This window comes from Lissotriton vulgaris, chromosome 1_1, assembly GCF_964263255.1.
Source record: "Lissotriton vulgaris chromosome 1_1, aLisVul1.2, whole genome shotgun sequence".
Taxonomy (NCBI): domain Eukaryota; kingdom Metazoa; phylum Chordata; class Amphibia; order Caudata; family Salamandridae; genus Lissotriton; species Lissotriton vulgaris.
Window position 1 is genome coordinate 138,861,342 of NC_141685.1, and position 26,026 is coordinate 138,887,367.

At 45.6% G+C, this 26,026-nt stretch overlaps 1 protein-coding gene across 1 annotated transcript in view; it reads left to right on the forward strand.

Annotated features, from left to right (window-relative positions):
• Nucleotides 1–432: 432 nt before the first annotated feature.
• The window catches only part of LOC147737797 (uncharacterized), a 37,317-nt gene continuing 11,723 nt past the window's right edge, over nucleotides 433–26,026 (forward strand). Inside the window, exon 1 of the mRNA XM_086944990.1 lies at nucleotides 433–598. The gene's annotated coding sequence lies outside the window, so the exon portion shown is untranslated. The remainder of the gene's footprint in view (nucleotides 599–26,026) is intronic.

Below are 26,026 nucleotides of genomic sequence, written 5' to 3' on the forward strand. Positions count from 1 at the left end.
TTGAGACTGTAATCTACTTGTTTGTTTATTTTATAAGTGAACCTTTGAAGGGAGTGAGCGGGTAAACAAAGCAGACAAATGTAAAACTTAATTTGGTGCAGAGTCGGAAAGTTGTTTGAATACACACAGTTCTACCAAATATAAAAAATTACCCACAGAAACAGGAAAAATAGAAAACATTGTCCAGTTTAATTCTAGCAGTTTCTTACATTTGCATATAATTAATGAAATTCAGGCTATTTCCAATTCATTCTTAAAGACTGGAGGCAGCGGTTCCATCAGCGGCCACCTGAGGGCGCTCCTCGCCTGCCGATGAAGCCCACTGAGCTGCACATTGGATGAAAGGAAGAAGGGCTTCCTCTTCCGGGTCAGCAGCGGCAGAGACAGCACCAGCAGCTGTGGTGACATCACTTCCAGCCTCTCCTGGTGTTTGCAGCCTGCAGCAGAGGAGGAAGGAGCCCTGTCTGTCTGTGCGATTACCTTCATCTGCAAACACCCTCAAACCCCAGATATACCACCCCCAGACCCCAGACCTGCCCCTCCCCCAGCCCTAGGAGGAGGAGAGAGCCTGGACATGTCTGCACAGGTCTCTGCTCAGGTAGGAGATTGTCAGCACCTTCAGCTGTGTTTGTAGAAATAGACTAAATAATCCTGGAGGGAATCTTTGCAGGAGCCGGGCTGAGCTGGGCCCTTCTATCTGGGGCCCAGGTGGCTGAGCTGGGCTCTTCTATCCGGGGCCCCTGTGGCTGAGCTGGGCTCTTCTATCCGGGGGCCCTGGGGCTAAGCTAGGCTCTTCTATCCAGTGGCCCTGGGGGCTGTGCTGGGCTCTTCTATCCGGAGGCCCTGAGGCTGAGCTGGGCTCTTCTATCTGGGGGCCCCTGGGGCTGAGCTGGGCTCTTCTATCTGGGGCCCAGGTGGCTGAGCTGGGCTCTTCTATCCGGGGCCCCTGTGGCTGAGCTGGGCTCTTCTATCCGGGGGCCCTGGGGCTAAGCTAGGCTCTTCTATCCAGTGGCCCTGGGGGCTGTGCTGGGCTCTTCTATCCAGAGGCCCTGAGGCTGAGCTGGGCTCTTCTATCCCGGGCCCCTTGGGCCGAGCTGGGCTCTTCTATCCGGCAGCCCCTGGGGCTGAGCGGGGTTCATCTATTCGGGGCCCCTGGGGCTGAGCTGGGCTCTTCTATCCTGGGGCTGAGCTGGGCTCTTCTATCCGGGGCCCCTTGGGCTGAGCTGGGCTCTACTATCTAGGGGCCTCTGGGGCTGAGCAGGGCTCTTCTATCCGCAGGCCCCAGGGGGCTGAGCTGGGCTCTTCTATCCAGGGGACCCTTGGGGGCTGAGCTGGGCTCTTCTATCCTGGGGCTGAGCTGGGCTCTTCTATCCGGGGGCCCCTGGGGCTGAGCTGGGCTCTTCGATCTGGGGCTGAGCAGTGCTATTCTATCCGAGGGCCCCTGGGGCTGAGCTATACTCTTCTATCCGGGGGGCCCTGGGGCTGAGCTGGGCTCTTCGATCTGGGGCTGAGCTGTGCTATTCTATCCGAGGGCCCCTGGGGCTGAGCTATACTCTTCTATCCGGGGGCCCCTGGGGCTGAGCTGGGCTCTTCGATCTGGGGCTGAGCTGTGCTATTCTATCCGAGGGCCCCTGGGGCTGAGCTATACTCTTCTATCCGGGGGCCCCTGAGCTGAGCTGGGCTCTTCTATCCGGGGGCCCCTGGGGCTGAGCTGGGCTCTTCTATCCAGGGGCCCCTTGGGGGCTGAGCTGGGCTCTTCTATCCTGGGGCTGAGCTGGGCTCTTCTATCCGGGGGCCCCTGGGGCTGAGCTGGGCTCTTCGATCTGGGGCTGAGCTGTGCTATTCTATCCGAGGGCCCCTGGGGCTGAGCTATACTCTTCTATCCGGGGGCCCTTGGGGCTGAGCTGGGCTCTTCTATCCCGGGCCCCTTGGGCCGAGCTGGGCTCTTCTATCTGGCAGCCCCTGGGGTTGAGCTGGGTTCTTCTATTCGGGGCCCCTGGGGCTGAGCTGGGCTCTTCTATCCGGGGGCCCCTTGGGGGCTGAGCTGGGCTCTTCTATCCTGGGGCTGAGCTGGGCTCCTCTATCCAGGGCCCCTTGGGCTGAGCTGGGCTCTACTATCCAGGGGCCTCTGGGGCTGAGCTGAGCTCTTCTATCCACGGCCCCAGGGGGGGCTGTGCTGGGCTCTTCTATCCAGGGCCCCTTGGCTGAGCTGGTCTATTCTCTCCGAGGGCCCCATGGGGAGGGCTGGACTCTTCTATCTGGGGGCCCTGATGCTGTGCTGGGGGCCTCAGGGGCTGAGCTGGGTTTTTCTATCTGGGGGCCCCTGGGGCTGAGCTGGGCTCTTCTATCTGGGGCCCTGATGGTGAGCTGGGCCCTTCTATCCGGGGGGCCTCAGGGGCTGAGCTGGGTTTTTCAATGTGGGGCCCCTGGGGCTGAGCGGGGCTCTTTTATCCGGGGCCCCTGGGGCTGAGCTGGGCCCTTCTATCTGGGGCCCCTGGGGCTGAGCTGGGCTCTTCTATCCGGGGGCCCCTGGGGCTGAGCTGGGCTATTATATCCGGGGGCCCTGGAGATGAGCTGGGTTCTTCTATCCGGGGGCCCTGGGGGGCTTTCCTTCATGCCCTGGGGGTGTTTGTGGCCATCATTTGTGTTGAAGAGGGGATCTGTGCACAGCTGCACTGCATCCTACTGCACTATGAATAATCTGTGCACGCTGCACTGCATCTGACGGCACTATTAGAGGTCTGTGCGCTGAATCTTACTGCACTGTGAGGAATCTGTGCATGCTGCTCTGCATACTACTGCACTATGAGAGGTCTGTGCACTGCATCTTACTGCACTGTGAGGAATCTGTACGCACTGCACTGTAACTGACTGCACTATGAGTAATCTCTGCACAACATCCCTCTGCACAATGGAAATCACTGCATGCTGCACTGCATTTTACCGCATGAGGAATATGTGCTGCTGCACTGCATCTTTACAACACTGTGAAGAATATTTGCACTCTACACTGCATCTTACTGTAATGTGAGAAATCTGTCCACGCCGCCCTGCATCATACAACACTGTGAGAACTCTCTGCACGCTGCACTGTATATACTGCACTATGAGCAGTCTGTACATGCTGCACTGCATCTTACTGCACTATGAATTATCTATGCACACTGCATTGTTTCTTACTGCACTGTGAGGATTATATGCGCACTGCACTGCATCTTACTACACTGTGAGAAATATGTGCACACTGCATCGTACTACTATAAGAAAGCTGTGCACACGTCACTGCATCTTACACCACTATGAGGGAATTGTGCACACTGTACTCCATTTTACAGCACTATGAGAAGTCTGTGCCACTGCACGGTGAGAAATCTGTGCACACTGCACTGCATTGTACTGCAATGAGTAATCTATGCACACTGCACTGCAGTTTAGTGTTCTATTAGAAATCTGTGCACACTGTGCTGCGTCTTATTCCACTCTGAGAAATCTGTTCACACTGCACTGTAACGTAGTACACTCTGAGAAACCTGTGAACGCTTCACCGCCTCTTACTGCACTGTGAGGAATCTGTGCACACTGCAGTGCACCTTACAGCACTATGAGGAATTCGGAGTACTGCAATGCTATTTACTGCACTGTGAGAAATCTGTGCACACTGCACTGCATCTGACTGCATTATGAGGAGTCCGTGCAGTGCACTGCATCTTATTGCACTATGACAAGTCTATGTCATTGCACTGCTGTAGTGTAGTTCCTATATTCCCAATAGGCTCTGCGCATTGGAATAATATATCCTGCAGCTTAGACGTAGGACTGAGGTCGACTAGTTCTCTACCGAACATACTAAACTTAATTGTGTGTGCCAGCTAGCTCAGAGGTAACTAGAAACTTTCTCGAAAGTACAAGAAGGGATTAGTCTCTGACAACCATATAACATGACAACTTTGTTTCCCAAGAATAAGAAAACAATCTTCAGAGTCGCGGAAACAGTAGATAACTATTTTACTCAGTCAATCGTGCATGCTTCGTTTCACCAGAGTTGCTGAGAAATTAGAGAGACGGGCGTTTTCAATAAAAGGTATTTATTGAGCAGTCTTCTATCTCAAGTATGAGAAATGTACTGCTACAATAGTAATGTTGGTTATAAAGTACAGGGCATATAATACGAACAGTATTATAAAGTAGTACTGTAAAAGCATTATATGGTTTCTTAAGCCATAAGTTGCCTCAAATATATAAAAATACATACAGTTTTAAAAGAATGGCTAAAAGTACTCAACTGGTGCTTCTAAAATACGCCTACCCCGGTGTACCTGACCTAAGCCTAGCACGAGGGAAGAAATACGTTTTTAGGAGTAATTTTAAGTTTAGTATTCTTTGCCTGGAATCTGCAAGAGTCTAATCAAGAATTCTCTAAGGGTCTAATCAGCTCCGTACCTTGGTTTAGAATGAATGAGATCTTGTATCTCTCTCACAGGACTCGATCTCCCAGATACCCGTAAGGGTAAGCTGGAAACACTGGAGCTGGATTTCTCGGCAAGAGAAGAAACAGCGTCTCTCAGTGCGTCTGCTGGAGGGTCGGCTTCTTTCGGCACTTGCTGCTGCAGGGCGTTGGGCAAGTAGTTAGTCGATCTGCTCCAAAACCACTGTGTGTTCGTTTGGGCAAATGTAGGCATATTTATACCATGAAGGTGCCGAGTTTGACGCATGATTGGACTTAATAACGTCACTCAAAGGTTCAATTCCTAGAAAACTCCAGCATTTCTTAGATAACTTAATATTCAAGCAGGGGGAGGTTCCTAGCTGCTGAAGGCGGGTTTTTCCAAGAAATCCTTGTGAATTCTTGGAACTTAGAGGAAGTAGCCTTGCCGCATTTGGACTGTAAGGCTTAGGCCAAATATGGTAATGATTTCTATGCCTATATAAGGATAGGGTAAAGTATACCTATATAAGGGCATGAATCAGAAAATTACACTAGGTTCCTAGATTCGTTTACAACCCTGCACTGTATCTAACTGCACTGTGTGAAATCTGTGCACACTGCACTGCACCTTGCTGCACTATAAGGAATCGGTGTCACTGTACTTCATCTTACCCCACTATAAGAAATCACTGAAGGGGTGGACAGAGCTGGCTTCTTCTACCTGGGGACCTCTGGGAGGGTGAAGGGTCTTTCCTTCTGGCCCTGGGGACTTTTGTGGTCATTACGTGTGTTGAAGGGTGAATTTATGCACACTGCACTGCATCTTACTGCACTATGAGAAACATTTGCACACTGCCCTGCATCTTACTGCACTATAAGAAACCTGTCACACTGCACTGCATCATACTGCACTATGAGAAACCTGTCACACTGCACTGCATCATACTCCACTATGAGAACCCTGTCACACTGCACTGCATCATACTTCACTATGAGAAATCTGTGCCACTGCACTGCATCTTACTGCACTATAAGAAACCTGTCACACTGCACTGCTTCTTACTGCACTATAAGAAACCTGTCACACTTCACTGCATCTTACTGCACTATGAGCAACCTGTCACACTGCACTGCATCATACTCCACTATGAGAAATCTGTGCACACTGCCCTGCATCTTACTGCACTATAGGAAACCTGTCACACTACACTGCATCTTACTGCACTATGAGAAACCTGTCACACTGCACTACATCATACTCCACTATGAGAAATCTGTGCACTTTGCCCTGCATCTTACTTCACTATAAGAAACCTGTCACACTGCACTGCATCTTACTGCACAATGGGAAACCTGTCACACTGCACTGCATTATACTCCACTATGAGAAATCTGTGCACACTGTACTGCATCTTACAGCACTATGAGAAGTCTGTGCCACTGCACTGTGAGAGATCTGTGCACACTGCACTGCATTGTACTGCAATGAGTAATCTATGCACACTGCACTGCAGTTAAGTGTTCTATGAGAAATCTGTGCACACTGTGCAACGTCTTATTCCACTCTGAGAAATCTGTTCACACTGCACTGTAACGTAGTACACTCTGAGAAACCTGTGAATGCTTCACCGCCTCTTACTGCACTATGAGGAATCTGTGCACACCACAGTGCACCTTACAGCACTATGAGGAATTCGGAGTACTGCAATGCTATTTACTGCACTGTGAGAAATCTGTGCACACTGCACTGCATCTGACTGCATTATGAGGAGTCTGTGCAGTGCACTGCATCTTATTGCACTATGTCAAGTCTATGTCAGAGCACTGCACTGTATCTAACTGCACTGTGTGAAATCTGTGCACACTGCACTGCACCTTGCTGCACTATAAGGAATCGGTGTCACTGCACTTCGTCTTACCCCACTATGAGAAATCACTGAAGGGGGTGGACTGAGCTGGCTTCTTCTACCTGGGGACCTCTGGGAGGGTGAAGGGGCTTTCCTTCAGGCCCTAGGGACTTTTGTGATCATTATGTGTTTAAGGGTGAATTTATGCACACTGCACTGCATCTTACTGCACTATGAGAAACCTGTCACACTGCACTGCATCTTACTGCACTATGAGAAACCTGTCACACTGCACTGCGTCATACTCCACTATGAGAAATCTGTGCACACTGCCCTGCATCTTACTGCACTATAAGCAACCTGTCACACTGCACTGCATCATACTGCACTATGAGAAACCTGTCACACTGCACTGCATCATACTCCACTATGAGAAATCTGTGCACACTGCCCTGCATCTTACTGCACTATAAGCAACCTGTCACACTGCACTGCATCTTACTGCACTATGAGAAACCTGTCACACTGCACTGCATCATACTCCACTATGAGAAATCTCTGCACACTGCCCTGCATCCTACTGCACTATAAGAAACCTGTCACACTACACTGCATCTTACTGCACTATGAGAAACCTGTCACACTGCACTGCATCATACTCCACTATGAGAAATCTGTGCACACTGCACTGCATCTTACTGTACTATGAGAAACCTGTCACACTGCACTGCATCATACTCAACTATGAGAAATCTGTGCACACTGCACTGCATCTTACTGCACTATGAGAAATCTGTGCACACTGCTCTGCATCGTACTGCACTGTGTGGAACCAGTGCATGCTGCACGGCTATTTGCACTATGAGCGATCTGTGCATGCGGCCATGCATTGTACTGCACTATGAGTAGTCTGTGCACCCTGCACTGTGAGAAATCGGTACACATTGCTCTGCTTTTTACTGCACTTTGAAGAAGAAGATGTCTGTGAAAACGGCACTGCTATTTACTACTTTGTGAGAAATTTGTGCTCAGCTTACTAATAATCTCTGAGAACCGAGACAATCTGTATATTGCATTGATTTTCCTTGCTCTATGAGGGCTGTTGACAGGAAAGCTCATGTGCACACTACTGATTTGTATTACACTGTGAGGGGGGTTTAAAATAAAAGAGGATATCTGTGCAGACTCCTCTGCCTTTGACTATTCTGTGCAGGGTGTTTAGAGCCCATCTGTGGTCTGCAAACGGAATCACTTTTTACTACAGTCCGAGGGGCGTTTAAAAAAGAGAAAATCTGGGCGCGCTGCACCGCTCCTTACTCTTCACTGGGAAAAACTGTCCATACTGCACTTCCTTCTACTATACTTAGGGGCACACAGCGCAGCTCAGCAAGCCACCTAGCTGCACTGCGTGATAGGAAAAGGGCAGGAATGTGCTGTATCTATCTGAGTGAGTGGATGTGTGAGTGGCTCTTTGGATGAGTCATTGGTTGTGTGAGTATTGGTAAGGGTCTGTGAATGGGTATGTGAGGGGTTATGTGGGGTTGGGATTGGGTGTATGAGAGGTTCTATGGGATAGGAGTGGGTGTGTAAGTATCTTTCTGTATGTTAATGTGAGTGGTTGTATTGGTGAGTGAATGGGAGCATGAGTGGCTGTATGGATGACTTAGTGGGTATGTAAGTGGCTGTATGAGTGAGTGGACTTGTGAGTGGCTCTTTGGATGAGTCATTGGTTGCGTGAGTATTGGTATGGGTCTGTGAATGGGTATGTGAGGGGTTATGTGGGGTTGGGATTGGGTCTATGATAAGTTCTATGGGGTAGGAGTGGGTGTGTGAGGGGTTCTGTGGATGTTGTCATTAGTGATGGCACTGACCATGTCATGAGTGATGCAATATGTGAGGTCATAAGCAGTGCGTTGCAGAGGCATAAGTTATAGTTAGCTCAGGTAACTATACCAGCTGAATTTCCATGTTTTGACCCAGTGAAATCTGAACCTATTTCTAACGTCCCTGTAACCTGTAGTTTTTTCAGTGAATATATATATATGTATGCTCCACATGTATTCTGCCTTGCCTGTCACTCCTGAGAAAACAGCCACACCAATGCAGTAGTATTTTATCACTGGTATTTATTTGTAAAACGAAACTGGTGCGTTTCGATCTGACAAACATTTTCACATAACCCGTTTTTCTCTATGTTCATTGCATTTATACAACGTGCAAAAACGCGTTCAAGTAAACATAAACAAAATACTTCACATTCTGTCATTCCTCCTCAACTCTTTGTCAACAAAAAATGTATCAATGACGAACAAAAGCAGTTATTTAGTAAACTAAGTTTTACCAATAATATTGACTTTAGCCACCATATATTAGGTATAGTACAGTTTCTATGACAGTTGTTCAGCTATGTTTGGCTTATTTCTGAATTATATTTTTATTTTGATAAACAATTTCTTGTTAGAGTCTAGTGCACTAATTCAAAACTGACAAACAAATGCTGCTGTGCTTAAGGGTATAGTACCCAAATTAAACTAAATCGTACTTCCACCTCAGTGAATAAAAAAAGGTGTTGCCACCTGGGGGTCGCCTTCTATAGTCTCCTTAACGCTACCAGCAGATGTGCATGGAAGCTTCCAAATATTTATAATATTATAAAATATATAAAATATATAAAAGTGAGAAAAAGAGCAATTTAGTATACCAACGTAACGTAAGTACAACCTAAGTACAGTCTTCTTTGTGTTGCATCTTGGAAAACTATTATAAGAGGAGAAAATAATATCGATGGTGAATGTGATATGTCTACAGAAAGAAATATATACATTTGTGACAATTAGAAATATCATCAAAAGAAAAGAAAAATGAGTTACACATAGGAGCTTCTAATTTACAAGTGTGTGTAAAGCTCTTCGCCCTGGTTCATACCATGTGGAGCGAGACTTCCTGCTTCTAGTATGCACCTAGATTTCATTCTGCGTAATGCAGTAGTTCTGTTGCCACCCCTAGGGTGTTTCACAACAGTATCAATGCCAAACAATCTGGCTTTGGTCCAGTCTTCATCACGGTGTTCCCTGAAGTGTTGTGTTGTGCTGTGCCTCATGTCTGTATTTGTGATGGCATGTCAACATTCAAGTATACGCTTTTGTATGGGAAAGGTAGCCGACCTTATATACCATCTGTCACATGGGCAGATGATTACATATACTATATAGTCTGTTTCGCAACTGATTGGTTAGTGATCCAGTGTTTCTTCCTAATCCTGTCTAGGGTAATCTCATAGACGTTAGTGCTGAATTTACACGCCTTGCAGTGACTATATTTTCTGAAACCTCAACTCTGTTGCAACCAAGTTTGTCTGTTGCTTGTGAGATGGCTGTGTACTAACATGTCTTTTATGGAAAGATTTCTCTTAAAAGTGATGTTGGGTGTATTTGCCTATCTTCGTTCTCAAGGTGGTATCATGTGTTAGTATTGCCCATCTACTCTTTAAGATCTTGCATAAGTTGTTTGTTTGACTTGTAAACGTGGTGATAAATCGTATCAGTTCTTTGTCAGGTTCCCTTGATATGTGTGGTTTTCCTTGTAAAAGTTCACATCTCGATTTTTCATCAGCCCTTATGCTAGCTTTTTAGCTTTTATAAAACTTTTCTTAGGATACTTTCTGGCACTAAAGCGATTTAGCGTGTCCAGTTTGGTTCTCCTACAGCCTTCATTGGTGCTACTGTTTCTTTTGGCTCTCAGAAACTTGCTATAGGGTATACTCCAGCAGTAGCTTGGTGGAAGATGGCTATCCGCAAGGAGGATCGAGCTGCCAGCAGTGTTCTTCCTATAGAGATCAGTCTGAGGTGTGCCATTTTTGAGTGAAACTTTGATATCAAGGAAATCCACTGTTTCCTGGCTGTAATTCGTGGTGAATCTCAGATTGATGTTGTTGTTATTGATAACAGATTAAAAGATTTTAAGGTCTTCCTCACTCCCTTCCCAAACGAGGAAGACGTTGTCAATATACCTGAGCCACACACTGATTTGATCAATTAATCTATTCTGATCTTGATTCCATAGGACGTGCTCCTCCCACCACCCCACCAAAAGATTGGAATAGCTGGGGGCGAAGCATGTCCCCATGGCTGTTCCTTGTATTTGCTTATAGAATGTATTTTCATCTGTGTGTGTTGTAGTACCTTAGCATCTCTCATTCTGAGAAAGTATTTACAGGCATTCATTCTATCTTGATGCCTAATACTAGTAACAGACTTTCCACATCTAAGCACTCTAGCCAACATTCCTTGTCCCAACACCTATTATTGGATTTGTCTTGCGTATCTCTAATGTAGGAATCCAAATTCTGTGCATATGGCGCCAGAAAATGATCTACATAGATTGAGGTATTCTCAAAAATACTATTTTTTGAGGAAACAATGGGATGACCTGGTGGGTATAGTGCATCCTTATGCACCTTTGGTAACAGGTAGAGTGTGGGTATGGTAGGTGTTTCATTTTTTAGGGACTGTAGTTAATCCCAAATGAGTACTGCCACTCCAGTAGTCTTTCTTTATAGTGTGTAATTACATTTTGTAAATATTCCCTGTCAGTTCTAACGTAACAGGTGCTATTCCTCACCTGTCTGAGTCCCTCTTTTACATAGTTCTCTCTACAAATGATCACTATGTTGCCCCTCTTGTCTGAGGGTTTAATGATTATTGTCTGATCTTTCTGTAACTCAGTGAATGTGTTCTATTGTCTCTTGTTCAAATTACTCAGTTTCAAGTGTTCTCTACTTAGTTTCAAAATGTCCTCCGCAAATGTGTCTGAGAATACGTCAATATTGTCTTTGGGTAGTTGGGGAATGGATCTAGATAGCATTCTAAAATTCGTTGCCTCAGTACCCCCTGTGTCGATACCAAGGATGTTGTTAATATGGTCAATATTAGTGGGATCTAGAGAGTCATTGGAATTACCAGATATGATTGTGGTCTCTTCCATTCCTTCTAAACTGTGTAGTGTTTGTAATGTCTCAAGGTCTCTTATTGTAAGTGCAGTCCGGGGAGAAGTGGTTGTTGTTGTCACATCAATTGTTTCCCTGTTTGGATGTAATGCATGCATTTTGTACAATTTCAACTTCCTAACAAACTTAAATAAATCGATCCTTAATTGTGCATAATTTACTTGTGACGTAGGACAAAATGATAATCCAAGTTTAAAAGTCCCAATGTCCTCATGTGTGAATTGTGTTTTAGAGAGGTTTATTACCGTTACTTTCTTCGATTGTACTGCCGTTACTTGTTCTTTCCATGCTGGCCCCGTATTCTTATGCCGCTGTTTGTTTGTTTTCCTTCGTTGCCTGCTTCTGTGGTTTTCACTTTTGTGCCCCTTTCTCTGCCTCTTTGTTTTGACTGAAATGAGTATTTGTTTTCTTTTTGTAGCATCTGAAGTTCCTCAGAGAAAGAAATCTTTGGTGCCATCTTGTTTCTCAGTACGATCCGAGTTCAGAGCTCTGGTCCGTGCCTGATTCGGATACTCTCTGCTCCATTGCTCCCAGTGTTCTATCTTTAGCAATTTGTTGGCGGGCTTTATCAAAGTTTTTGGCAAATATCAGAATCCTTCCTGCTGCGTAATCAGTTCATCCCAAAGGAATTTATGTTGTTTGCGCTCTATTACATCCTTTTCATGGGTCTTGAGGCGTTCTTCAAATGGCTTAAGTATTTTCTTAACAGCTTCCTGATCTATTTCTTTCTCAAATTCATCCATTATGCCCTTGATTTTAGTTGTTAGTTCCGTATGCTCTATCCATGCACTCCTGAACAGGATTCTGAGCATGGTATTCGAGCATGCATTAGTATTTTCTGTCCAATCCTTCAGTAGCTCAGGTCCAGGATTTGCCAATGTGGAGATTATAAAGTTTTTCAGGCCTCTCGTTATCCTGTTTACATCAAGGTAATTTTGAAGTGATGTGGCTACTCACCATCGACTGATTTCCTTTGTCCTAATATTTTCCAGTGTAATTCCTCGTTGTTTCAAAGTGCCGGTTGGGCCATCGGCATCACTTACATCGGCAGCGCCGTCTCCTCTCACAGCTGACTTAGATTTTAAGATTCTAAGAGCCGATGCTTTGCTTTCCTTTAAAATTTCATTCGCCATGTGTATTCCGTATACTGAGTGGCATAGGTGTAAATACCTAACACACCTTAGTCACTGCAGGTTAGATCCCTTCTATGTGTCGCCAGACCCCCGTGTGCGAGAAAATGCACGCAATGTATGTATATATATATATATATATATAAAACACTAGCTGTCACTAGTAGGTAGTTATAGTTAGGACCTATTTTTGTTTTGCTAATAACTTTTGGTCCATTTGAAGAGTCTACAAAAGTTTTAAAGCTACCATTCAATATAGCTACTGTCTGGAAAGCTTTGGGGTCATTCGTCAGTAGAGGTCAAGAAAAAGGGTGGTCACAAATGCGTTTTCCCCATGCAATTTCCCATAGGGTTTTAGACATGACTACAGCCCGGACCGCTAAACAGAATTACACCAAATTTGGCAGCAAGCTAGATCTTGGTCCAGAAAGATCTCTTTTTGTAATTTGGTGACAATCCATTGATTAGTTTTCAAGTAATTAAAAAGAAAAAGATTCAGCAGCATGACCGTCTCGCGGCAGCACCTTGCAGCTCTCTCCTCCATGCTCAGCCGACAGCCTCGCTTCAGCCATGCTTCAGCCCCTGGGCCCCCTCTACATGCTGAGCTGCATGGGAGCCCCCAGGTAATTGTTGCACTTTGCAGCCGGGTCTGCATGTGCTTATGTCAGAGCACGGATAGGGCACTGGGGTTGGCACTCTGAATAACCATGTGCTCATTGGGAAGTACTTGTTTATGGTGCATGTGAACAGAGGTGAAAGGGGCTTGCTGCTTTTAGGGTTTGCAGTGACATCTCTGCTCTGTTAGATCCACTGTCCGAGTGCAAAGTAAATCCCTGCATGGACAGGGTCAGCGAACTGACAGGAGCGCAGTGTATGCTTTTTAGCAACCAAACTGACAACGTGGGCCGCATAGCGGTGCATGCTCATCCCTCAAACACAGAGGTTAGCATCCCACACCCAATCTTTTTGCTGACACACACAGCAACAAAATAATATACTGAGCAGTACATGTTTTCTAGGCATCTAGGATCTGGGTAGTCACACACAGTTGGCAGTGACATTTCTGCTATAACCAGCAGTAGTTACTTAATCATGCATGTATTACTAAACCGTGTATTCTCTCAATATTTGTTTGATTGTTTGTTAAAAAATGTCAAGCTCATTTCATATACTGTACCCTTGTGCACACTGCAGTAGCTTGCATGCTCATGGTACTTTGCTGTAGTACACACTGCTGAGCAATACATGGTTCCTTGAGTGCAATTTAGTGCCGTGGCGAGCCATGCGTCCCTATACACCACTATTGTGACAACCCTGCTGAGCATTGCATGCTTCCAGTCAGACGCTCATGGCTGACCTTGCATACTTCTACGCACGGTAATGAGGCAATCGCTGCTGAGCCAAACATGCTTTGTATACTGGGTAGTTGTGCACACTGCAGAACCACGCGTGCTTCATCTTCATTTCATTTGTGCCCACACAGATGAGCCATGAATAATTTCTCTACGGTACAATTGCACATGCGCACCCGCCCTCTGCTGCTCCTTTCGTGCTTCATACACTGGTGAGTTTTGCACCTTTCTTAACCAGGCATGCTTATGATACTGTGCAGTTGTGCACACTACTGAGCTGAGTCCTCAATGCACCCTTTAGCCAACTGTGAAACACTCTCTCTTGCCTTGCATGCTTCTTTTAAGGTGCAGTTGTGCAGTATATAACATAACAGCAGTGGACAGGGAAAAGAATAGAGGAGGTGGCCTACTCATAGCCACAACTCCGGAAGTGAACATCACCTCTATGGAGTCCATAAGCACAAACAAAATGGAATTATGTATCTTTAAAATGGATGTTCTGTTGGGAGGAACATGGGGAGGAGCATTAGTATACAGACCTCCAGGCCCCATATATGACTTTCCATATAAGTTATTGGAGTTTATTGCTCCACATGTATTAGCCTCTGACTCTTTCCTTCTGTTAGGTGATTTTAACTGTCATACAGAACTATTACATGACCCTGACATGGATCAGTTAATCACAAGTTTCAGTACCTTGGAACTAGTTCAATTGGTAAATGGGCCTACGCATATTGCGGGTCCTACACTTAACCTATTGTTAACAAACTCTACAATGTTTAAGGTTGAGTCTCCACTACCATTATTGTGGACGGGTCATTTTCTATTAAAATTTGTTATTCTAGATCCTACTATCAATGCGGTCCCTTGTAGGGAAGAAGTTTGGAGACGATCCTGGCGTAAAATCACCTTACCTCTTTTTACCACTACCTTCAGGTCAGCTCTACCCAGCACAATTGATAACATTGATCAATGTGCGATTTCCCTAGATAGAACAATAACCAATGCTTTGGACAAAATTGTTCCTCTCACCAGAGTTACAATTAAAGCCTGAGCCGCTCCTTGGTTCACTGAACAATTAAAGCTAGTGAAGCTCTCTTGCAGGACTGCAGAGCGAAAATGGAGAAAAACTAAAGACCCAATAGATCATAAATTATATAAAGATGTTCACCATAAGTATATGGAAAACATAAGACAAACAAGAAAATTATTTCTCCTTAGCCGTATCGGGAAGGCAGCAAATTCAAACAAAGAGCTCTATCAAATTTTGAAGGAATTCTCTACCCCGCCTGTTCGGTCACAACTTTCTACCTCTCAGAACTGGATTTTTATTTTTTTTAAAATATTTTTTATTAACATTTTTTCAATAAACTCACATTACATTATGATATGCACAATTTGGCAACAGTGATGTTGTTATTCAACCAGCGGACATGCCACCTGCATACGGCAGGGACACCAGGGGTTGTAGTCCACTTGTCTTTACTGTAATGCGATTTCCAAGGGAACTGAGAGGGATAAACTGGGGATGCATTGCGGGGGGGGGGAGGTCAGGGAATGAGGATCGTGGAGGATGTCCGGGTCGTGTCAGCTACAATCTGTTACTGTGGTCTTGTATTGTTTGTAGGGGCTATCAGATGGACGAAGTCACTAGGTGCAGTAGAGAGTGCAACGCGCAGCGGTGTGCCCATATAACACATGGTGGTTTGGGGCGTGGGGGTAGCGGTATACGTACTCTATTGCAAGGTCTGCACTGCCGGGACCGTAGGTCATGTTGAGAGGTGTTGGGATACGTGCGCGTGTCTGATTGTTTAAACTGGTGGGATAGTATGGCCCACTCCAATGATATGGGGTGTTTTCGCAGTCCCTTTGCTTCCTCCTCCCTCAGGGTTTCCTCCTCTGCCTTTGCCCATTTCTGCACCGCTCCTACCCATGCCTCCATCGGGGGGGCCCGATGTGGCTCGCCAGTTCATGGCGATGTTCCTTTTGGCTAGGAGCAAGGATAGAGCCGCGAAGCGGACTTGCACTTTGTGTGTTTTCGGCCTTAGGAATACTCCGAGAGTGACTGCTTCCGACGTGTCGAACGCTGTAAGTCCTGTGAGTGCTTTGATTGTGTCCAGAATTATAGACCAGTACTGTCGTAGAGTGGGGTAGCTCCAAAACATATGTTGGAATTGCGCGTCTGATGAGTGACATCTGGGACAGAGGAACTGAGTGTCTGGGTAGAACCACTTTAGGCACACTGGTGTTTGATATGCTCTACGCAAGATATAGAACTGTATGTTTTTAAAGTATGCATTTCTTGACACTTTCTTGGGGAATTCCAGCGCTCTACCCATTCCCTGTCGTGTAGCTGTCGCCCAAATTCGTCTTCCCAGGTGGCTCGAAGATTATGAAGTGGTCTGTTAGCGAGTTCTCTTATGGACTTACACAGCCAAGTAACCAGTGTCGGCCGATACCCATATATAGGATGGTGTGGATGACCAGGTGTGTTGATGGCTCGCCAGCTGTAAGATCATAGTGTGGGTGATAATTGTCTATGAGCTATCGGTGTGTTAAAAACTGTCCCGGGGGGGGAGGTCATATTCCTCCATGAGCTGTTCGTAGGGACAAAGCTGCTCTCCCGTGAATAACGCTTCTGCCTCGGTTATCTCGCATTCCGTCCATGCACGGAGCGTGGTGAGTGTAAAATAAGTTTCCCGTTTGGGCCAGCCGACTAGTGGCAGCTGAGAGGAGTAACATGGGGTCCCCGCCATTATTCGGTGAATTCTTTGCATATACCAGTGGGCCACGTACACTTGCAGTGGATACGTCCGTCGAGGTTTGGTACCCAGAAGCAGCAGACGACGAAGTTCGGGAATGGGGACCGGGCCCTGCACTGTATACGTTTCCCCGGTATGCCTACCCGCCGTCCAGTACGACAGCCACTGGAGTTGTGCCGCCAGGAAATACGACTCGAAAGCTGGGGCGCCCAGACCCCCCTGCGTGGTAAATGTATGTATGTATGTATGTATAGGCATTTATATAGCGCACTACTTACCCGTAGGGTCCCAAGGCGCTTCGACCACTGCGAAACCCTTCCTGGCTTCCCTGAGAGATGGTCCCTTAATGGGTATCTCCAGGGTGAGACCAGGCATCCCCGGCGGTCTGGTGGGGCCGTTAGTGAAGATGAGGCAAGCTAATGCCCAGAGTTGCCGAGTGTGATCGCTGATCAGAGTGGGCACCGAGGCGAGAGAATTATCGAGTCTGCTGACCCTGGTCCAGAAACCTGCTGCGCCGGGAATCGAACCCTGGTCCCGGGCCGTCCTCTGCTCTCGGGTCTGCCGCCAACCAGTGGGTTACTGCAGTTTGGTGAGAGCTATCCGGTGTCCGCTAGCCCCCCATATAAGTGTGCGGAGGAGCGCATCTAGTTCACGAATGAAAGTCCTGGGTGGAATAACTGGTAAATTCGTGAAGTAGTATAATAGCCGGGGAAGAATGGTCATCTTGGCTATGGCTACTCGACCGATCGGGGCCATCGGGAGGCTCCTCCAGAAGCCCACCGACGATCTGATGCCGGCTAACACTTTATGGTAATTACCCTCATAAATGTCAGTGGGGGAGTGGTACAGACGGACACCGAGATAACGGGGAGTGCTCATGCTCCAGGGCAGACTGCGCACCCACTCGTATCTCCCGTGGCTCAACGGATGGGTGCAATGGGTAAATAGTGTTTACCTTGAGTTCAGATGCCTCCGCGAACTCCGTCAAGGCTGTCAATATGGGTGAAAGGTCCGCAGTTATATCTCAGATGTACAGGAGGAGGTTGTCCGCCTATAGGGAAACGCAGTGGACTGTGTCCGCTATGGGAATGCCCCATGTGGGCCTCTCCGGACGCAAACGTATCGCCAGGGGCTCCACTGCCAGGGCGAAGATCAGAGGTGACAGGGGACAGCCCTGCCTAGTACCCCTCTCCACCCGGAATGGGGACAAGACGTATCAGCCTAGTCTGACACGAGATGTGAGGTTGGTGTAAAGAAGTCGCGTGTACTGCAGAAGAGTTGGAACTATTCCTGCCTGTCGCAGGATGGCAAAGAGGTAAGGCCACGTGAGAGTATCAAAGGCCTTTTCAAGATCGAGAATTATACAGGCCGCGTGAGGGTACATGTCTCCCACCTGATCCTGGACATGAAACATCCGCCTTATGTTTTGGGACGTGTTCCTGCCGGGGATGAACCCCCACTGATCCAGATGGACCAGGGGTCGTAGAATTTGTTCATATCTATCTGTCAGAATTTTCCCCAATATTTTACAGTCGGCAGAGAGGAGTGTGATGGGGCAGTAGGAAGACAATTGTTGTGGGTCTTGGTGTGGTTTGAGAAACGTCACTATGACAGATTCGCAAAGAGAGTTTGGCAGCTCCCTCCTCTCGAGTGCATCCGCAAAAATTTCCGTCAGACAAGGGACCAATAGGGTGGAGAAGGTACTGTAGTATTCAAGAGGTAGACCGTCCAGTCCCGGTGCCTTGTTCCGGGCCAACGCACGGATCGCGCAGGAGACGTCTGCTGCCGATATTTTGGCATCCAGTGTGGTTTTGTCTGCTTCCGTGATGTGTGGGATCGGCAACGGGTCTGGAAAGTGGCTTATCTCCTCCTGTCTTAGATGTGTCGGGGTGCAATAAATCACGGTGTAGTATTGCTGGAAAGCATTTAAAATGTCCATTTGGGAGCGCACTAGGTCACCTGAGGGATTTATTTCTACCTCTCATGACTGGATAGACTCTCTTTCAATTTTTTGATGATAAGATCATGGCTATTCATAATTCCTTCCCTGCACAAGATATTAGCAATGACACAGGAAATTTTTCAGTAACTGCCTTTGATCCCTCTCATATTTTGGAAGAATTCACCCAGTGTAGCTCTGAAGAAGTGACTAAAGGTTTCATAAAAGTTAAATCTGGTTCACCTGCAGACCCTTTGCCACCGACCTTTTTCCAACTGTAGCTCCAGCTCTCTTAGGCTGCCTCACCAATCTATTCAACAAATCATTGTCTGTATCAGAATTTCCCAAAATATGGAAAACTTCCAGAGTCAGGAATATATTTAAAAAATCTACTGCAGATCCAAAACTTCTTTCCAACTATCGTCCTATATCGTTGCTCCCTTATTTCAGTAAGATGCTTGAATCACTGGTTAATAAACAGCTCGTTGTCCATCTTGAAAGCATGGATTGCTTGACCCCTCACAAGCTGGCTTTAGGGAAGCCCACAGTACCAAAATAGCTTTGCTGGAGGTATCTGATAATATCAGGCTTGCACTAGAAAATGGACAGTCATCTATCCTCGTTCTGCTAGACTTATCTGCAGCGTTCAACACCATCTCCCACAGCATTCTTGATCATCAGCTTTGGGAGATTGGTGTCAGGGGAAAGGCTTTACAGTGGCTCAAAAACTATCTAACCGATCGAACTACGATAGCACAGGTAGGAAATACCAGCTCCTGTAGTAGATCCGTCAGGATGGGAGTACCACAGGGCTCTATCTTGGGACCCACACTCTTTAACCTTTATGTGACCCCTCTGGCCAAAGAGATTAGATCCCATGGCTTTGATTTTGTGTTGTATGCTGACGACACTCAGATCCTGGTCACTCTTGGTCCAGACCCATTGGAAACCAAGTCCTGTTTCAAAGATTGCATGTCTCATATTGATAAGTGGATGTGCACCAACCGCTTGCAGTAGAATGGAGGAAAAACCGAGATAATGCTCTATGGCAAGGCTTATGAGCATTGGTCACCTGATTGGTGGCCCTCAAGCCTTGGCCTTTGTCCTACTCCAACAAAATCTGGGCTTTCAAATGGACAACACACTGTCAATGAAAGACCATGTTAATAAGAGAGTTGGCTCATGCGTAGCCCGCGCAAAGTTTCAAGTGGATTCCGACGGAGGCAAGAAAACCACTAGTCCAGGGACTAATTATTAGTTGTATTGACTATGGGAATGCCCTGCTATCTTCTACCAATGAAAACCTTCTCTCAAGGATGCAGGTTCTGCAGAACACAGCAGCAAGGCTGGTACTTAATCTTCCACCAAGATCTCCATCGACACCCAGTTTGAAGCGTTTACACTGGCTGCCTGTAAGAAAACGTATGCAAAGATTCTTTGCATGACGCATATGAATATGTACGTAAAAGGTCCAGATTTGTGGACCAAAAAGTTAAGCTGGTATCAACCTGGTAGAACTTTGAGATCCAGCAACCAAGCACTCCTCTCATCTCCCAGAATCCGTACCACCACATGTGGAGGGAAATCTTTCTCGTTCCTTTTTCCGTCTCTTTGGAACAAACTGTTCTTATGTCTACGCACCACAAGTGATCATAACTCTTTTCGTAGGAATTTAAATACATTGCTGTTTGACATCTAACTGCACCAAATCAAGTTCTTCTCAGAGTTATTCACCAGCACCATGAGACTTTCGAGCGATATGTGCGCTTAATAAATATTCTATCATTTGATTTGATAGTGTTAGGCCTTAAATGCTTAGTGTGAAAATAATGTTTGCATACATCTGAGCCATGCTTTCTTTTGTACACAGTACAATTGTACACACACTTTAGTACCATATATACTTTATATAGACTGCTGTGCTGCGGAGTATAAACAGTTACGCCTTTCATGCTTCCTGTATGGTGCAGTTCTGCACACTGTTAACTCCTACCTGGTTTGCTGTACAATGCAGTTTGCACACTACAACACAGTACAATTGTGCACACTTGCGCTATCCTGCTTTCAACCCGTGTGCCAGTCACACACACACACCAGACCACACCCCCCACACACATCTTGTATGGATCCAATACAGCGCAGTTGTGCACAAGACTGTTAAGCTATGCTTGCTGTGTTTGTATCCTCTACAGCGCAGTTGTGTGCACACAGAAGAGCTGTGCACGACATTTGCATAGCATAAGTTTGTGCACGCACGCACAGAAATCGCCTCTTATTCTTCCTACATAGAGTATATTTGTTTTTTGTTTTTTTTATTTCACAAATGTTTATTGGTAGTTTCCAAAACAAAAACATACAGTAAAAAAACATAAGGGACAATAAGTAAATGAATGGAAAAATATCTGTATTGGGAGTGACAATCACAGAAAATCAGAGTAAATTAAGACTAAGACAACAATAAAGCAATAAATGGAAGCAGCATAGTAACAGTCATAAACATCATATATAGTATCTACACAAGGGTGATGGACACTGGTAATACAGACTTCAACTTTCCCTGGGAAAGATTACCTGAAGCAGACAAGTACGTTACAGAGTAGGCTTGGTGGTAAGTATATGCGGTCATATGGGCATGAAGGTTGGGAAGTGTGGTGAAAAATCATGGGGGTTTAGGTACGCTAAAATAATTGTCAAGGGAAATACATATTTGTCTATGAGGAGGGTGCCATGGGGTATTTTGGAGAGAGATATTATTAGCACCTCTCAGCTTGGTGATCCAGTTTAGCCAACATTTAAAGGAGGCTTTACGCGTCTCCTTCCAGTTGTTCAGAATTATCTTCACAGCAACGGTGAACAAAAGGTCAATTAAGGCCCTGTCATCATCTGAGAGCGAATCAGCTCTGGTATAGCCCAGCACTAAGGTAGAAGACTCTTTGGTGGGGGAGAAGGAGAAAACTTTTGCAATGAATGCAAAGACTTTGTCCCAGAAGGCTGTAACACAGACACAGCTTAGTAAAAGGTGTTCAAGGTCACCATCTTTCTCGTTGAAGTTCCAGCATGTGGCATTGTCTCTAATATTGTGTGAAAAGAGACGCGCCTTTGTCCAAAAAGCTTTGTGGAGAAGCCAAAACTTCGTCTGGGAGAGTGTAGGGCTTATTTTGTGTCTCATGGTTGATTCCCAGGTTTTGGACCACTCCACTTCTGAAATTGGTACCGAAGAGTATGATTCCCAGAACTGCCGAAGGTCTTTATTGAGATTGGAATGCTGTGGCCGTAGGATTTTGTAAAGCCTGGAGACCTGGTGGCCCAGCCTATTGAAGGCAGCTAGGGAGCTTGGGAGGGAGGGCGGCTTTTTGGATAGTTTTGCTTTGGAGTTTGCTGTTTTAATATTCCAAAAGTTGTAACATTCTATTGCTTCTAGATCATATTTGGTTTGGAGTTCTTTAAAAGAGAATGGGTAAGAATTACTAAACAGTTGGTGTGGGAAAAATATACCTTTATTAATCCAGATCTAATTGTGTAGTGGTTTCCCTTTGTACATTATTAAGTGACTGTGCCATAGCGACTCCCAGTCAGAGCACCTTATGTGGTTAGTCAGGAGTTTATAAATTTTTAGGAGGTCAAGTCTTGTATTTTTAAAAATGGATATTGAGCAACCGGCCGTATTCATTTTAGCAGTAAGAATGGACGCTGGAGCAAGATTTTTGAAAAGGGCTTTCTCAACGTTTAGCCATCCAGGAATGTATTCAGCTGGTGGCGCGAGCCAGTAAGAGCCTTGTTTGGTAAGGAAGGCAATCTGGTATAGTTTAAAATCCGCTAGATTGACCCCACCCAAGGGTTTGTCGATGCGTAGCTTTTTTAGGCTAATTCTAGCCTTTTTCCCTTTCCATAGGAATTTAGAAAGTAGAGTATCTAATTTGTGATGGATGTACTGGGACAAGGTGAGAGGGAGCATTGTAATGAGATAATTAACTAAAGGGGAGATCATCATTTTAATGGCTTCGACCCTTCCCCATCAAGTTATAAAATGGGGGGGCCAGCCATCCAGTTGTGATTTAATTTGGTCTAGAATGATGGATTCATTGTGATGAAGTGTTTTGAGAAGGGAGATGCAGAATTTGATTCCCAGGTATTTAATAAAACCAGTTTTCCATGTGAGGCCTGAGGCACCCAGCATTTATCTGATACCATAAACGTTTAGGAGCTTAACCTCTGACTTGTCACGGTTCAATTTGTACCCAGAGTGTAGCGAGTATCTTTCTATGGTAGTCATGAGAGATTTGATGGAGGTCTCTGGATTCTCTGTCGCCACTAGAATGTCGTCAGCGTATGCAGCTAGTTTCACCTGTGTGTCCCCGAAGCTCACTCCCGCTATTTCTTTATTTTGTTTTATGCCTGAAATGAGTGGTTCAAGGGCCAGGAGAAACAGGGCTGGAGAGAGGGGGCAGCCTTGCCTGGTGCCCTGTTGTAAACGAAATGAGTCCAAAAGGGAGCCATTGATAGCGATTTTAACAGGTGAAGAATAAAGGGCCATTACCATATTGATGTAGGAATTCCCTAAATTAAAGCCTAAATTAAAGGCTTTCATGCAGTGATGTAAGAAGGACCAAGATACTCTATCGAACGCTTTTTCAGCGTCAAGGGTTATGGCCAAAATTGGGGTGGGTATTATTTTGGCTTTCTAAAGGATATGGCATAGTAGTTTTGTGTTGTCATTGGACATACAATGTTTTAAAAATCCCACCTGGGAGTTACTGATTAATTTGGGGAGAATGGCATTAAGTCTACTCGCTGGAATTTTCGCATACATTTTGCAGTCCAGATTTATAAGCGAAATGGGCTGAAAGTTTTTAGTTAGAAGGGTGCCTTTACCCTCCTTCGGGATTACAATTATAGTGGCTTCGCCCATTGATTCCGAAGCACTGCCAGAGGAGGCAATTGAGTTAAAAAGTTTTAAGAACATGGGGGAGAGCGACTTATCAAATGCTTTGTAGAAGCTTGCAGAAAACCCATCCGGACCGGGGGCTTTGTTGCTTTTAAGTGATTTAATAGAAGCCAGGATTTCCGTGTCTTTGATGGGGGAGCCTATTGTAGAACTATCTTCATCAGAGTGTTTGGGGAGGTTCAGGGCATCTAGGTAATTAGTGCAAGCGACCGGGTCGAATGACATCTTGTTCTTGTAGAGGTCTTCATAAAAGGTCTTAAAGGTGTCTACAATTATTTCTTGCTTGGTGTGTGTATTGTTAGCGGAGTCTTTGATTGATGAAATAGTGAGTAATTTTTGTCTGTGTTTGAGGTAGGACGCCAGAAGTTTTCCAGCTCTATTCCCTTCGCAAACTTTCATGGCTTTGAACTTATTAACCCAAACACCGGCTCGTCTGCTTGCAATAGTGTTATATTCGTACTTCTTATTGATCAGTTGCTCTAAAACCAGTTTGTTATCAAGGTCAGTCGAGTGGGTGGTTTCTAGGATCTTGATGTCTTTTTCAAGCGTGTCTAGATCTACATTAAGTTTATTATTGGTCCTTGCTCTAATGCCAATAATCACCCCTCTAATTGTGGCTTTCAGGGCGTCCCAGACTGTGGAGGTGTTCATATCAGGGGAATCATTCAGTGAGATGTATTCCTTTATGGCGTTTTCTATTTGTTGTTTGCTTTCAGGGTCCTATAGAATTTCCTCATTAAATCACCAGTGTTTTGGGGGTAAAATCGAATGGGAGCACGCAAGTTTGGCGCTAATGCAGGAGTGGTCAGAGATCAGCTTTGGAGCAATGTCTGTTTCCTCGATGAGGTGAGTGAAAGGGCTAGAGATTAAAATATAGTCAATTCTGGAGTATGAATTATGTGGCGCTGAGTAGAAGGTATAGTCCCTCCCATCAGGATGTTGGAGGCGCCAAGAATCCTTTAGTAGGAATTTGGTGCACAGGCGAGTGAGTGACTTGTGGGAGCGAGAAGGTTGGAACATGCATTTTGATTGTCGATCTAATAAAGGGTCCATTGGGAGATTGAAATTGCCGCCTACAATTAGGAGTTCATTTTGTGGGATGTTCTCTATGGCTAGGCAGACTGATTCCCAAAAGTCTGGGGCATCAGAGTTAGGACCGTATATGTTTACTACATAAATGGGATCTTCGTCCATTAACAGGTGGGTAATTAATAGTCTTGCATCTGTGTCGTGTGTGTGTGAGGTAACAGATAGGTTCGATTTTTTTGAGATTATGGTGATCACTCCTCCCTTCTTGTGGTTTGTCGAGGAGCCGAGTATGTGGGAGATCCAGTTGAGGTTAATAAAGCTTATGTCCTCCTCTGAGAGCTTAGTCTTGTGGAGTAGGATGATATCCCCTTTTGATTTAGATAGGTATTCAAAAACCTTCCGTCTTTTCACTGGGTAGTTGAGACCCTTGACATTCAATGAGACTACATTGAGATTTTCAGCTAAGAAATTGGTTTTAACCATCTAAAGAGTTGTGGTCGCAGAGAGAGCCGCCCTCTGTATACCAGTTGTTGCGCGGTATGAGACTACAATTCGAAGGGTTCGTGGTTTATCTCTAGTATGTGGGCATTGGTAAACGCATGACCTGTGTGATACTATAAAAGCATTATCTTTCGCAACGTAAAAGAAACAGAAAACAAAGCAGAAGGAAACAACCAGTGTAGTATACAACCCCATTTTCAATCCCTCCCCACCCCTCTCCCCCTTCTCACCCTTGTCCCCCACATCCCCTCCCTACCTCCCTCCCCGAATGTAAGAACTTAGGATGTGCGACGGCAGTACCGTCTATGGGCAGAACAGAGATATTAAATGAGAGACATTGGCTCTTCAGGCTAAACAAGATTAGAGGCCTATACTACATTAGACCCTGAACAAGTAACCAGGAGCATGGATGATAACAAGTTAAAGAGTGAATTATAGAACAGCATAACTTCATGCAAGAATCCTGCTGCCTGCATGCGTCACAACAGTCTGATAGTGGACCCTGCTGAGCCATGCATTCTTCAGAATTATTTGTGCTCTGATTGCTGAGTCATGCATGCCTCTTTAGGGTTTTTCCAGACGGACTGCTGAGCCATGCATTCTTCAAATTTATTTGTGCTCTGATTGCTGAGTCATGCATGCCTCTTTAGGGTTTTTGCAGACGGACTGCTTAGCCATGCATTCTTTAAATTTATTTGTTCTCTGATTGCTGAGTCATGCATGCCTCTTTAGGGTTTTTTGCTGACAGACTGCTGAGCCAGGCATTCTTCAGATATATTTGTGCTCTAATTGCTGAGTCATGCATGCCTCTTTAGGGTTTTTGCTGACAGACTGCTGAGCCATGTATCCTTCAGTGCCTGCAAGATACTGTACCGCGCTAGCATTTATACAGTGCTTGCATTGCTTTTGTTACAGTTTATCCAAGAGTGTTGCTCACACCGGGGCATGTCACAGAGCATGGTTTGTTGTGTGCTCCTGGAAGCCTTCAGTGGTATCCAGGAGTAGATAACCACTTGATTCTTCTTGTGAGACCTAGTGTATGCAATAATAGTTATACATTAACAATAATAATAACGACAACTGAAATGTT